Genomic DNA, 15,334 nt, shown 5'->3' on the forward strand with positions numbered 1-15,334 from the left:
TGTTCTGTGTCAACATCAGGGGTTTTTGGCAAACTGAGCAACTTTCTTAGGAATTAATGACATGAATGCTGTATCCAGGTCTCTTGATACCGTCATGGCAGGTCCTATTTCATGGAGTCTGTCATGTTGTTTCTACCAACACATTCATCCCAAGTCATCGCATATTGCAGCTTTGTTAGTGGACTTCCGTGTCTAAAAATTACGTTGTAGGTGTCCTTTTGTGTCTGCTCTTTATGTTCCAGGATGGTGCTAACTTGATCTAAACAAATGCACATGGTGCGATGACGCTGTGGTTATGTTTCGACAACGCAAGCACATGGCAACCAACGCCAGTACGTCAAAAACGCACATAGTGGTATGGATGGTTAGGATTAGGGGAAAGAGGTGCATAGTAAGGTGAAGGAAAAAAGTATCACATTTAGATGGGACACAAACACAGGAGTACCACATCAGAGTCCAGGGTTTGTTGGACCCATCCACCTCCCCACCTGCCCTATATGTCCTTATATTACATCATTATCAGCAGCATTTCAACCTGAAGCTGTCCTAACACCTGTCACATGGACACGGCTTGTGCCATCTGGCCTATAATAACATCGCCAACGGTTATGTCTGGCCGGGTTCTAACCTTGACGCTGTCTGATGGTGGTCCAAAGGCCAGCGAAAGGTGGCTTTTGCGTCACAATCTTACACGAAAGGGCTGTCAAAGCAGCAGCATTTTATAAGTTTGGAATGAGAACAGCCTGGGCAAGAATAATGCTATTGACAAGAAATTGTCAAGAAATTGCCAAGCAGTTGTCAAGTGATGCTAGAACCAGGGAGCAGTGATTACAACAATGAGGAGCACTTTAAACAAGAAAGACTATCGAGGCTGCTCTAAAACAACATATCACTCAATATCACCCAACATCATAGTCTACTTTGCTCTGCTCCAATCTGAAAACCACAGCAAAACCAGTATGTTGGCATGGATATTCACATCAGTGTGGACATAAAATGACATACAGTTCAGGTGGAGGCGTTGGTCTCTTGTGATTGGTTAAGGCAAATCAAGTCCTCCTCCTCCAGGGGAACCAATTATAGTGGATGCAATGTCTGAGTGAAGATGGAAACGGAGTGTAACAAATCAATACTAAGACCCAAACAAAGGAACATGTACCCATTGTAAATCTAAGAAAACAAATAATTACAACCCCCGCACTCATAATCATGTCAGTCTGTGGGTGTCAGCAGAGCAGCAAGCAGTCAAAAAAGGGTTAAAAAAAAAAAGAAAAGAAGTGAGCAGCCACAGTGCCAGCTCTGCTTCGCTCAGCACTGAAAGAAATTACAGTTCTGTGATGTAAACGTGGCACCAGGAGGAGCCCCCCACACCCCCCACCCCACCTACACACACACAAACACACACACACACACATCCCCCTCCTCTCTGCTTCCTCCATCTTCCTGCCAAAGCCAACGCGACCACTCAGGCCCCAGGGGCAACTTGTGTGGCACAAAAACCCCTCCCCACATCCACATCCACCTCCACTTCTTCATTCCTTCCCTCACATGCACTCAGTTAGGCAAAGTCTCACGTATTCAGCTTTCTCCTTACTTACTTATATCTTATCACCAGCTCATGTCATGATCTTTATAGTAACAAGTCTGTAAAAAACTACTTAACTCTCTAAACTGGTTCTCCACAGCACCAAACTGGGAAGACAACACAGTTCTCGTGTTTCAGATGATTAATAACTGAACTCTTTAGTGAAGAAACAGTGACGGTCAGCCAGTTTGACCCAGGCCGGCTGACCGTCACTTAAGTTTGACCCAGACTGTCTCCAGTAGACATTGCTGTACCTTTTATTACCGTGCAACCCCGAGACCAGGAAGTGGGAAGAACAAGAAAGATAAACAGAAAGCCCAGCTTGTTCCAGCACTCCCACACACATTCACACACACACACACATATGGAGCTGCTTCGCAGGGATCAAGAGAAACAAGGATGGACTGATTAAAAGGGAGGTTTTCTAGGGGATTTTAGAAAACAAGCAAGATATGATGATAAAGCGAATGTACATTCAAACCCAAAAAGTTGTTTCTTCAAGGTGTTTCACCTTGCTTCATCCTTACATTGAAAAGGAAGCAACAGTGATGGGTGTTTATTAACAGGTAAAATGAGCCTATACAGACAGTAAACACCAGCAAGATTTGGGCTTGTTTTAGCCTTCTAGTGTGGATTAAGATATTTTGTAAAATTAAGGCTGTGTGGATAGCATTATTTCTTAGTACGGAGGAAAAAAATATCATTTTTTTCCCACAAAATATCTATAGGCAGGGCTACAACCCCATAATTTTTCTGTCCCCATCTTGAATTAAAATAACAAATTGGTTTAGTTTTATGTAACGACGACCCTCTCGTGTTAAGGCTGAAATAATAATGGGTGAGTTCAGGTAAGTTGGAATGGATAAGATAAGTCTTATGAAACATATACAAAAGTGTCCCACTTTACCTGAGGTCATCTGATAAATCTGGGTTAAGAAAAATTTAAAAGACACAGCAATAAATAAATACATACCTTCACCCTTTTCTGACCTCATTCACCCTTAATAATTTGTGTACAGTCCCTTAAGGACTTCTGCAGTTGTACTATACACACCCAAAGAACAGTATCCAGTTTTTAGGGTTTTGGAAAGACCTGCAGACGCCTCTAAGAATAAAGACCCAGGAAACACGAACAGAGACAGAGAGGGCATGACGTGACCAAACTCAGGGACCGGATACAAGTCTCACATTTACATGGTGGGCACATTATCCGACAGAGCAGCCAGGACACCCACAGCGTGAGGGGTTTTAGCTTCACTGGGATCTGATCCAACTAATGTCCCGCTTTCTCTTCCAAATGTGTATATTGCAGGCCTGGTTTGAATTAATCCCCATATCCCATTATCACACTTATTTATTTCTCATAGAGAGTAAATGGAGTAGAACTTTTTGCCTCATGTAATTTCATCTTGCATTTAACCACTGCAATCCAGCATGGATGTAATGAGGAGCTCAAAGTTTATATGATTGTTTCAACCATATTTAAAACATTGTATTTTGGTTGCAACCGTCTCATATGTGTACACAACATTATCCAAAATTATATGCTTTAACAACTTTTTTTGTTTGTGACTAATTCTTAGTAGGAAACAAGCAGTGTTGCCACTGGTTTCAGTGGAACCAATTTCAGTAGTCACCATAAGCAGAGAGAGACAAACAGAAAGGAACAGATCGTTTTGGGTTTGAGTAATATTTGTTTGATATTTGTAGTCTGTGGGAATAAAACCACAGACCAAAGACAAAGTGTAGGTGTGGCATGAATGCATGGAAAATACAGTGAGGCTTACACAGGGAAAATGATATAAAATTACACTTCAGCCTTTACACAGTGAAAATAATGCTATCATCAGGACTGTCATCTCTCAAATACAACAACCCCATAGGTTGTCTGTATTAACATCTTGTTTTGACCCATATTTATGGTTATTGTTAGGCAGCAACCTCTGGTTACGGTAGCAATTATGATGGGAGCAAAGGACGACGTCAGGTAACGTAGTCTAAAGACTAAAGAAGAAGGTCGGGGTGCATGGATGGTCAAATACACACAGGACTTTGACCCAGGAGACCGCTCACCATGTCCAGTGTGAGACCACAGTTCAATGTTGAGTTATTCTGTAAGTAATATCTTGGAAAAAATGGATACGGTCTATAAATTTTAAAAAATTATCAAGACCAATGGGATCTTTGTAACAAATTTGTTGAGTCCATTAAAGTTTGGGTCCACTACTGTGGCCCTGTAAAACCCCTAGGGTTAGGGAGTAGGGGTTAGGGTTAGAACCTCTTTGAGCAATAGCCAGTTAGCCATAGCTTCACATAAAGACTGGAAACAGTGGAAAACAGCTAGCCAGGCTCTGTCTAAAAGTAAAAAAATCCAACTTCCAGCACTTCTTAAAGCTCACTAATTCACGTTATATCTTGTCTATTTAGTCCATGCAAAAAAACAAAGTTTTGAATGTTTGACACATTCGTTTTTTGGGGGGGGTTATGTGTTAGACAGTGACTTCCTGGAGTCCTGTCATCAACAAGACCCTGCTGGTAAGACCCTAAAAACCCACTCATCTGCTGGCTGTAGCTTCATAGACATGACAGTGATATCGATCTCCTCATCAACTCCTGAAAAGAAAGCGAAAAAAATGTATTCCCCAAAATGTCAAACTAAAATAACTAAGCCTTCTGGTGCAACTATCACAACACTGTGTGTCTGACAAACACAAGCTGCTTCGAACTCCATGAGCATGAGTTCTCCCTCAGAGCTGCAGATCACAAACCACAAAAAGAAAAACAGCAGTGCAACCTGATAGGACCAAATCTAGTGACATGAATTGTAATTTTTCCACTATCCTGCCATGTCATGCGGTTTGGATCGAGCATTATGTAGGCCAAGAGCAATTATGCTATATAAACACGTGTGTGTGTGTGTGTGTGTGTGTGTGTCAATCATAATGTAACTGCCTCTCTTCTGATTTATTTGGTGTACTGTGAGGTCTGGTTCACTAACAGGGAGGCCGGGTTGATTTGAGGAACACTTTATCCATGTCATTACACCACAATAATAAACTTTATTTATGTGCCACAATTACAAAGTGCCTCATTATGATAATAAAAGGGCACAGGACAAAATGTTGAAGGAAAAAGTAAACAGATTAATCAATGTTTTTGCTGATTTACTGGAAGGATGTTAATGGTCTTTCTGACTTCACTATTAACACAGCTCTTTGTGTTTATAAAGATGTGAACACCTATTTAGATCACATTTTGGTCCACAATTTAGGACACGTGACTTCAAAGGAGCACAAAACCAATTTGAACCAAACAATTTAGTAAATTCATGGTTTTAGCCGTGGAAGGATTACTGAACAGGCATATCAGGCACAGGCTCAGGGGCCCAAAATAACAGGACTCTCTCTGGTCTTTACCTGAAACATTTTGCTTTAAAAGGGACCACAAAGACAAGGTCTGATAATCTGCCCATACAGCTTTGTACGCAAACTCCGACACCCAACCAAAAGCAACATTTTTGGTAAATTCTTACATTAAGAAGCTTGCTGTTTGGCAGCCCTCTTTGCACTATATTATTGAAGATAGATATTTCTGTGTAAATGAATGTCAGTTCACCGACTTTATGACTGTTCTGGTTCGCTCATCAAAAAGCCTTATAAAGCCATTAAGAGTTGCAATCCATTCTTTGTGAATTCACACCTAGCTTAGTAGAGAGGAGCCTGTTTGACTTCCTCTTCCTGTCAACCATTTCTTTGACCTCCAGGCGACCGCTGCCTCACTTTTTTTCCCCTTATGGGAAAATCTGCCTTTGATAAAGCTCATATCAGCGTCTAATACCCTGCAGAACATGGTAAGATTCTCCTAAGCTACTGTCTGGTCCAGTAAAAGCCCCCAGACTGTCTGCTGATTAGAATGACGCTCCTAAGAAGCCTCCTGATTGGCTGCAGGACAGGGATTGGAAATAAGGAGATGTTTACTTTGGCTCTGGGGGATTTGATCAGTGCGTCTCACCTGCAAGTGTGTGTTCATGTGTGTGTGTGTGTTTGGCTGGCACACTTGGCCAGCTCTGCAGGGGGTTCATGAAGGTCTCAGATGTGGAGCTGGTGTCTTGGCTCTGGCAGATGAAGAGGCTGTCTGGTCAGTGTGTTGATCCTGAACACAGAGTGCAGTTATTTGGGTTTCTGTCTGTGTACATTCAGCACTAGCTCCATCTGCTGCTGTCCAGCATTAGCCATGTAGAACTTGATGTGTGTCAGTGGAGAAATGTCTTCCTGTCACCTTTTATGCCTCTTTAAAATAATATCAAAATTGTTAAAGGTGAAGCATGTGAAGTAAAAGTAAAGTAAAAACCCATATTACAACAAAGTTTCAACTTATTTATAGCTAATGTAACAACTCGTTCTAATCCCAAGTCATCAGATATTGCCACTTTGCAGTGGACTTCCACCTCTACATGTTACGTGCTTAGGTATCTTTTTTGCGTCTGCTGAAGGATACCTCGAGCTTTTTTCTAGAACTGTGCTCTGCATTCAGTTGCTTTTCACAAGTATTGAAACCTTTGAACAAAGAGCAAATTGGTGCAATTTCTTGTTCAGTAATGTCACACAAATTGCAAGAAACTAGCAGATTTTTAAAAAACGTTTTAAAAAAGCTAGGGAAATATGTCAAGGGAAAAAGAAAAAAGCTAGGGGAAAACTATATAATTATCATAATTAAATTTCTAAACTTCTAAACTTTTTCTAAGGTCATTTCTATGTAATCTAATTTTCTGGTATTTTTTTGCAGATTTTCTGATCATTTCTTCTTTTGTCGCTCATTGCCTCCCATGTTTTTGAAAGAAACCAAGCCAATTTGCTCAAGTTTCAAAGAAACACACTTGTGTGATTGTTGACAAACACCTTTAACATGTCACACATGTAACACTCACGCCCCCATACACAGATTCCCGCCATGCTAAGCCTTGGAAGTCTGCCTCGTCTTGTAACATCTTCCATTGGCTCTGCTCCCACTGGGCGCTGTGACGCGGTCTGTCACGCCATAAGGTGACCAGGTTCACAGTTGTAGTTTAGAGTAGAAGGTATTACATGACACACACACACACTATAGTATTATGTGAGGTTTAGGTGAGCAACAGGTGAGCGTTAGGTAAGTGGATGAGAGTCCGGTGAGAGCAGGAGTCTGGGAATTAACTTTTAAGTCACCATAACTAGTCCTAACTCACACACACAAAGCAGACACCCATCGCTGTGCTGAGAGGATTTTACTCCTTCATCTATTCTGGTTCAAGTCCTCTGTTATTCAAAAGTCTGCATGCAAAGTTTGCATAACAATCCCCTGTATTTATCCCACAGAGAGCGTGCACACACTCCTCTTATAAACATCCCAATGACTCAAGAATGACCTCCACTTCCTGTAAATCAGTGCAGATTACCGTAGGTTCATTAACATCAAGGACACATTACACCAAAAGGGAACAGCAGCAATGATGACAGGCTCTATGTGTTTTTTTATGTAGTTAAAACTATCCAAATATATCTGTTTACTGCTAAGAAACAAGGCATATTTGGAAAATGAAGTTCCACAAAACAAAATCATCAGCATGTAAAATATTCTCTCTCTGTCAGTCACAAAGTAATCAAATAAAAATCTAGATTTTACACAGTTTACAGTGGGTCAAAATATTTACTCTGAAGAAAAACTGTGATGAAGGAAAAATAGAAAATATCTGCTGAAGTGATAAAAGCTGGAAAATCACTGGTGATGGAAAAGAGTGAGGGGAAAGCAGGAAATGAGACAAAATTAGAGCTTAAACAGGGCATGGTTACACAAGTAGCTGCAAGAGTGTTTCGTCATTGCAAAATCCTACAGTACCATCAGTTCATAGCTTTGTTGTTGTCTTGTTACTTTCTGGGTTTCTGAAGAGGAAATTATACTAATGAGAAAAGTGTAAGTCAGCACTCCAAGCTGAGGACCATCGAGGTTTCTCAGTATGTTTTCCAAGCCCCAGCTATCTGTTGCAAGCTCTACAAATTTTGCATACACTACCATCTTTTTAAAGTCCATTAAAACCAAGTGGTAGCCTCAAGGCTGAAAAATTAACCCCACGCGGAAGTTCTAAAAACTGCAGTTCCCCCACTGACCACTTGAGGCTGGCTCCAAATAGAGACAGTCCACACTTTCTATTTTTTAGACATTAACTGAATGTTGTTTATTAAGACCTGTTTTGTTAAAGTGAAGTTGATGTTTGCCTGTTGTACAGGCTAAAATGTTACCTCAGGTCTATTAATCCATTTGTCACATAACCTTAAACAATATTTTTTGCATTTTTTGTCTCCTTCCCGCTCAGGAAGATAAGTTAAGATAAGTTGTAATCAATTTGTGTGGCTTTCTTAAAGACTGGCTTTTATTTCACTCCCTCTGATAATTAGCTTTAGCGTTAGCTTTTGTACAATAACGGTCAGTAGAAGTGAAGCCACAGAAGTTGTAATTACAGCCTATATAAGTCGGGAATTTCCAGCTTTGAAGGAAACATAGTGTTTATGTCTAGTGGGGGTGAGGATGCATGAGACCTGGAGGCAACGAGTCCCAACTTTCTCTGGACGTGGTTTTTATTTTACTCTCATTTCTGATTCACCACTTCCTGTGGTGCAGACTTTCCACCATACTGACAAGACAATTTCATTTGACCAAATGTACAGCCGGGTTGTAGCTTTACTTTGTAACTCACTGTGACAAGCTGGGTTTGTTTTGTCTTTTTTGGGAGTTTTTTTTTTTATGCAGCATTAGTAAGGCTTTTTTTTTCTTCATGACTACTGTCCAATTTGTCCAATTTATCAGCATTAGGTCTTCAAGCAACTCATTTCAGTACAGTATGTTACACAACAAGAAAATAAAGACAAACTTGATTATTAACTTGCTGTACCAGTTGGTGATACATTTGAGCACTGTAGTTTAATTTCATCTCCTAAAATTTCATCAGACTTTGCAGTTCATCGGGGAGGATGAGTGTAAAACTTTATGTGTCCACTCAGTGGTTTTGCTGCACAGAGAAAAAAGTCAGAGGGAATTGCACACACACATTATGATGTGGGAGTTTCATAAAACACATTGACTGAGATTCAAAGCTGAATTAACAACCAAGCCTGAAACAATGTAATGTCCAAACCCTCTGAGCTCTGTGCTGTGGCGTCAGGTCATCCTGGGTCTGTCGCTGGGGGGAACAGAGTTTAGAAGAAGGCTAGCTGGGCGAGTGACCACAAACACAGCTCTCCCTGTGAAATTCCACCGTCAATAGGGGCTTTTTCCAGGCCCGGTGCACCACAACCCTCCAGAGATCCTGTGTTTGCAGAGACTGAGACCAAGAAAGAGACACGACTGAAAAGTTCCCTGTACAGACAAGATGATTGTGCAAGATGTGCAGCACGACAGCAACAGTAGGCAATGTTTTCACAGTACAGTATCAGTAAGGGACTGTTCTTTATATATCAGAGAAAGTGGGGAGTCTCTCAAGTCTGACTTCTTTTCTTTTTCTTTTTTTTTTACCCTCCCCAAAGCTTCAAATACTTTTTTCCTTCAGCCTCCCTGGGTGACTTGGGGAAAATGCTAACCCTCCCTTCAACATAAATTAGTTATTAGATTTAGAACTTAATTATTTGTAAGTTAAAAGTTGAAGATGAAATACTGGAGTTGATAAGAGCCATATGTTTATTCTTTTTTCCTCTTGTCATGCATGTTGGTTAGTTCATGCAAACTGTTTAATTTTGGCCAATTTTTAAATGGGACACGTAAAAAGTGAATTTGTTTGATTTGGTTATGGGTTTTTATTTTTCGAATGGAAGCTTTTGTCATTAAACTATTGGAAAACGAATCACCAAGTTTTTATAAAAACAAAAATGCTGAAGAAGAATTAAAAAAAATGCTGAAGAAGAATTCAAAAAAAATGCTGAAAATGTTTAAAGGAAACTAACTCGACAACATTTTTTCAAGAAAAATAAATTGCCAAAAAATTTTTGAGGTAAAAGCAGACCAAAGTTCTTCATGAGACATGTAAAATAAAGTGTTTTTTAATTAAATATTATTATTTTAAGCTCAGATTTGGGGTTTTTTTTGGCTGTGATAAATAATATAATTAAAAAAAAACATGTGCCAAAATGTTTTCTAAAAAATCTGCTTACAAAATACAATCATTTACATTTTAATGGCCCTCGCCAAGCCAAAATAAAAAAAAAAACAAAACACACAAGTCCTTTCCCAGTGCTTCAAACATCATTTTACATGCCTCCTCCTTTTTACACCACCTCTCCCCCTGCATACATAAAGAACAGTCCCTAAGGAAGCCTCTAATGGCTATTTACTATGACAAAATACTAAGTAATTCTGAGCACAGTGGCTCCATTTTCTGCTCCAAACACTCAGCCGATGTCTCACAGCCTTCTCCTGCCTCCCAGACTGGAAATGATGCATTTTACAGTTCTGGTGTGTTTGTTGTAAACAGAAGTAAAATTTGGTAATTAACATAACCACAGACACTCACCACAGCTCGGCAGAAGCTGTAATTCTCTAGGTGGAAAAGAGCGCCGTCCAGAAACTTTAGAGAAAACTCAAGAAAGACAATCCCATTAGGAAAATGTCTTTATTTATCAGATGAATGGAGTGGCTGCAGTGTGACTTTTTTGTTGTTGTTGTTGTTTTTGTTTTTACCGTACCCAGAGGCACCAATACATAACACACACACTAACAAAATTGCACAAAAAAAACTCATAAAAGTTTTAAAATAAAATATAAATCACTTTTCTTTTTTTTTTTCAAAAGAAAACAAAATTTTTAATGAGGCATATAGAATAAAGTGATGAAAGGACAGTTGGAAATTTGCAAATTTAATGATAATTTCTATTTTTTTCCCTAAGTTAAAATACAAACATAAGTCAGTCCCCCGTGCTCAAAAATGATTTGACATGCTTCCCCCATTTGCACCACCCTCTCCTTCCTCATAAAGATTAACAGTCCTTTAGTTAGTTACCATCCCATCCATGCTGTTTGATTAACAAGTGGCTGCTGGGAAATGCAGAGACATTACAGCGATGTGAGGCCTCAGTTGTTGAACCCTGTGCGTGAGTAACACAGCCTCCAGCCCACCTCTATGCCCATAAAGCCACCTTTGAATGCAACTACCATGCCCACACCCTTATTTTGACCGTGTCAAACAGCATTTTGGGAAAATGTAGGAGTCATTTTCTCAGTTCATGTGCTGTATTTCACTTATTAAGTCCTGTCATAAGGATGTAAAAATAAATCCTCTCAAAAAATAACTTATTCTTGGTCCATATTTTCATCGAGTGAGCTGCTTTCAAGGAATACTGTAAATCATGTAAATCATGTCTGAATAAGTCAGAGGCCAAAACAAAAAAGGCTGTGTGTTACTTTACCCTGCCTTCCTTCACTCACTGAATATTTACACAAGAGCAGAGCACCATCTTGTGGTAACAATAAATATCTTTCTTTTTTGTGGAGACACGTGTAACATAAAGTCCAACTGAATCAGATTTCTGCCACTTTAAGGCCAATTTTAAGTTTTTTTAGACACCTTTATTCAGGAAGAAGGAGTAAGGATTATAACAAAATAATGTTTTTTTTCCACACTAAATTTAATTTAACAGTTTTAAAAACATGTTTGAAAATGAAATCAGCACATAGATAAGGGACAAAAAAAAAAGAAAACATTTCTCTTGAGTAAGTGCTCCATGGCTGTTTTTATGTAAAAGCTTTGTTTAACCCTTTGAAACCTGGATGGAGATTGGGTTCTCTTGTGCTGTATTCAGATGTGTTTCGCAAGTATTTAAAAAGTTTAACGCTCTTCAAAAACAAGGAAAACGGGGGGAAAACAACTGCAAGAAATTGGTAAAACGTTACAAAGAAACCCTGAACATTTATGCTGAAAAAAGGAGAGAGTTCCTGTCTCATTCAGCATTCATCTGAGTTGACTGACTGTAATCAAGTGTAATGGGACACACCTGGGCCCAGTGTTCCCAGTACAAATAAGACAGAGCTGCATTGATTAGTGTTTGGCTGCATGGCAGAGGTCCTCGCCACAGCTTTGCTTGTGTCTTTTGTTTCCGTTGTCTTTGTTGCTGCATAACACTTCAGCAGCACATTTTCACTCCTGGCTTGGCTTCTTTTTTGTTATGTTTGTTAAGAAATCACTTTATTTACTAATTTATCTGTGCCTCCCTCTTTTTGTCCCACCTAAGTGCTGGGTTAAGACAAAAGGTACATTTTCTGTTTTACAACTTGAATCCTATAAATAGAAAAAAAAATATTTGACTTAAAAAAAACAAAACAAAACAAATATTGTGTGGGTTCACAAAATCAGGCTCCTATTCACTGTTTATCAAGCACTTCATACCCTGTGACATCACAAGTTTAGACTTCTCTGGCTTCTGGCTTTAAGAGAGTGGCTCATGTTCACAAGTATTGACTGAACTTTCCTAAAATGTGGAAATAACTGAAATTTAAGTTGAGGTGACGTTCCTCTTTAAAAGTAAGGGCATCTGGTGATTTCCTTTGAAGCTTTGGCTTCAACGCAATGCCTAGTGTGGGTTGGGGCCCTCAGGTTGGATACCAGTGATCTAGCACATAAAGCCTTTGAAACCTGAGAAACCTGATTTCAGTCAAAATCATAGGAAGAAGGCAATGAGCAACTTAAAAAATGAGAAGTTGCAAGATATTATCTGAAAATAAGCCACAAAAAAAGTCAAAAAGTTAAAAAAGGTTGTCTGATGAGCAAAAACAAGTAACCAAAGAATTATCAAAAAGCTACCATAAATGTCTATAAACAATTGCAAGATTACAAGAAAATTCTGAAAATAAGCAAATAAAATAGTATAAAATTAGTTTTAAAAAAATCAAGAAAACTATCTAAAAAAAGTAGAAAAACAGATCTGTAAAACAGAAAAATAGATCTGTAAAATCTGTAAAAAAGTTACAAGAATATCATCTGAAAACGGAAAAAAAGCAAAAAATTATGAAAAGAGAAGCAAAAATTCATAAAGTAAAAAGCAAAAACAAACTGGAAAATGACCTTAAAGTGCAAAAAACACTCCCCCTCCACCGCCAGTTAATTTTCAGGCCACCTTTTATTAAGCTTTTGCAATTTGCATGACATTTCTTGCCAAGTTCCTCATTTTGTTTTTACCATGTTTAAGAGGAAAATCAACCCTGTTTCTTTAGAATTCACAGGTTTAAATGCATGTAAAAGGTGCCTGAATGCAGCACAAGATAAGATCCAATTGTTGAAGAGTTAAAGATGAACTGCATATTATTATGGATTTTGTATGCCCTCCCCTTACAACAGAGATTTCCAGCTTTCGTCGTATGGAGTGACACTATACAGAATTGCTAGTGGGAAAGGGACTGGTTTTGGTAACTGGTTCTTCTTTAAGTTTACATCATAATAATATTGTACAGTACAGTTTGAAACAATGGCCATTACTTTTTACTAAAAATGAGTTGAAACTCAGAGCATTGGGCCAGACGAGAACAAACATCCACCAAAGCTCACCTCAGCAAGGACGCTGTAACAAGAGATGCTATCGATAAAGTTGTCAACAGAGCTTTTCCCCACCCTGAGGCTCAATGACACCCCATCCTTCACAGCTGAGACTCGCAGTGCAGATTGCTGAACAGACACTGGGTGACAAAAGTTGTATAGGCATTTTTAATGTTTCGGTATTTACTCCGTGAAAGACAAGAGCCCATGTAAAGACATTACAAAGTGACAGACATAGGAACAGCTGATTATCTGACACATTTACCTGTGGATTGACAATACTCGTAGCTGGTGCTGTATGAAATCTGTATTCAGAAGAACAAACTGATATGAGGTCTATGTCTATTGTATTGCACATACAGAGAAAAAGGCTTGTTCAAGTTTGCGTACAATGATTAAGAAATAGCTGAAAAAGGCATGGAAATAATTTTTTAGAAAGGTGATTGTGATTTGCATCAAGACTGAAACTGGACAGAAAAGACACAAAATGGTGATCTTTTTATAGAAAACAAAACATTTTCTTGATGTGGCTCCACTAGGTTTCATCTGATCTTCTACGTGATCAAACTGCTTGAGCATGTTGCGACAGGAGCGGTGAATAAAAACAAGGCACATAAAAGCTACAGACGGGGAAGAAAATGAAAGAATTATAACATGATAACTATGAGATACATTCACAAAGCAGGTCTTGATTCTTTAACCTGAATTGCCTGAAAATCTATTCTGGGATGTAACCCAGATGTGACACGAACATGACCCAAAGTGACAGACAAGCAAAGAGGCAGAGCTGAGATTTCTCTTTTGGATACAATTCACATGGATTGAATCCCCCTCCTTAAAATTTCTATCAAGTAGTACAATTTCAAAAAGTTGATATTTGTTTATGTCTACACGTCACAAATAAATATAAAATTCAAGTGTCCAATAAGTGTCAAAAAGTCAGCTTGCTAAAGTCAGATAAATTCAGGCACCTAAATCCAAGATCAACTAGAATTACGGCCTCACGGTTGTATGCCCTCGTCATCAATTTACATCTTTGTGAAAACATGGATGCGTCACACTCGTCTTGCCCCCGGCAGCACAGACCATCTCTACAGTTAGCACAGTTTCAAGATTAGCGCTCCCAATTCGTTATCTGACCAAATGTCTCCCTTCTGTTCCTGATTTATGGGGTTGGGTAATAACAAGAAAAGTGTTTTGTTTTTGTTTTTTTTTTTACATTATGGTGTCATAGTGAAGTTGACCTTTGACAGTACCTTGACTTTTAATCTTTGACCACCAAATATAACTATTCAGGTTCTTCTTGACTCCTAGTGGACATTTGTGCCAAATTTGAGAAAAGTCCTTCAAGGCCTTTTTGAGAAACTTGAGAAACCATGTTCACGAGATTGAAACAGATACAAGGTCACAATGACCTTTACCCACTAAATTTTAAGATCTTTGTCAAGTGGATGTTTGTGCCAAATTTGAGAAAAATTCCATTCAAGGTGATCTTGGGACATTGCATTCACACGAATGAGACAGATGCAAGGTCACAGTGACCTTGACCTTTGACCACCAAAGCCTGATAGATTTGTTGTTTAGTCCGAGTGGACGTTTGTGCCAATTTTGGGAAAACGCCTTCAAGGCATTCTAGAGTTATTGTGTTCATGACAATGAAAGAGATGCAGGGTCACAGTGCCTTTTGACCACAAAAATGTTATCATCATCATCATTGAGTCTACGTTGATGTTTGTGCCAAATTTGAAGAAATTCCCTCTGAATGTTCTTGAGATATCAAGTTCATGAGTATAAGATGGATAGACGGAGGGACAACCCGAAAACATAATGCCTCTGGCCATGGCTTACCACCAGCACGGAGGCATAAAGACTGGAACTGGAACATTCAGGCTATTAAACATGATAATGGTAACATTCTGTCAGTCATGTGATCTAAGAAAGAGAAATTCAGATGAGCAACTGGAAATGCTGGACACCTGTTTTTGTTTTTTTTTTGAAGGATGTGTAATCAGGAATTTGTGATCAGAAAAGCTGACAATAGTCAAACATATAAATGTCTCAATTTCACGTTAATTTGAGAGTTCAGTGAAATGTCTTCTGCTGGATATGGTTTCTACATGTCCACACGATCCGTGAGAACAAGAAACCAAAGCTTTTGATATTCACAGCGCTCAGACAAAAATCTGATATGTCACATGTGACGG

This window comes from Plectropomus leopardus, chromosome 19 (assembly GCF_008729295.1).
Source record: "Plectropomus leopardus isolate mb chromosome 19, YSFRI_Pleo_2.0, whole genome shotgun sequence".
NCBI lineage: Eukaryota > Metazoa > Chordata > Actinopteri > Perciformes > Serranidae > Plectropomus > Plectropomus leopardus.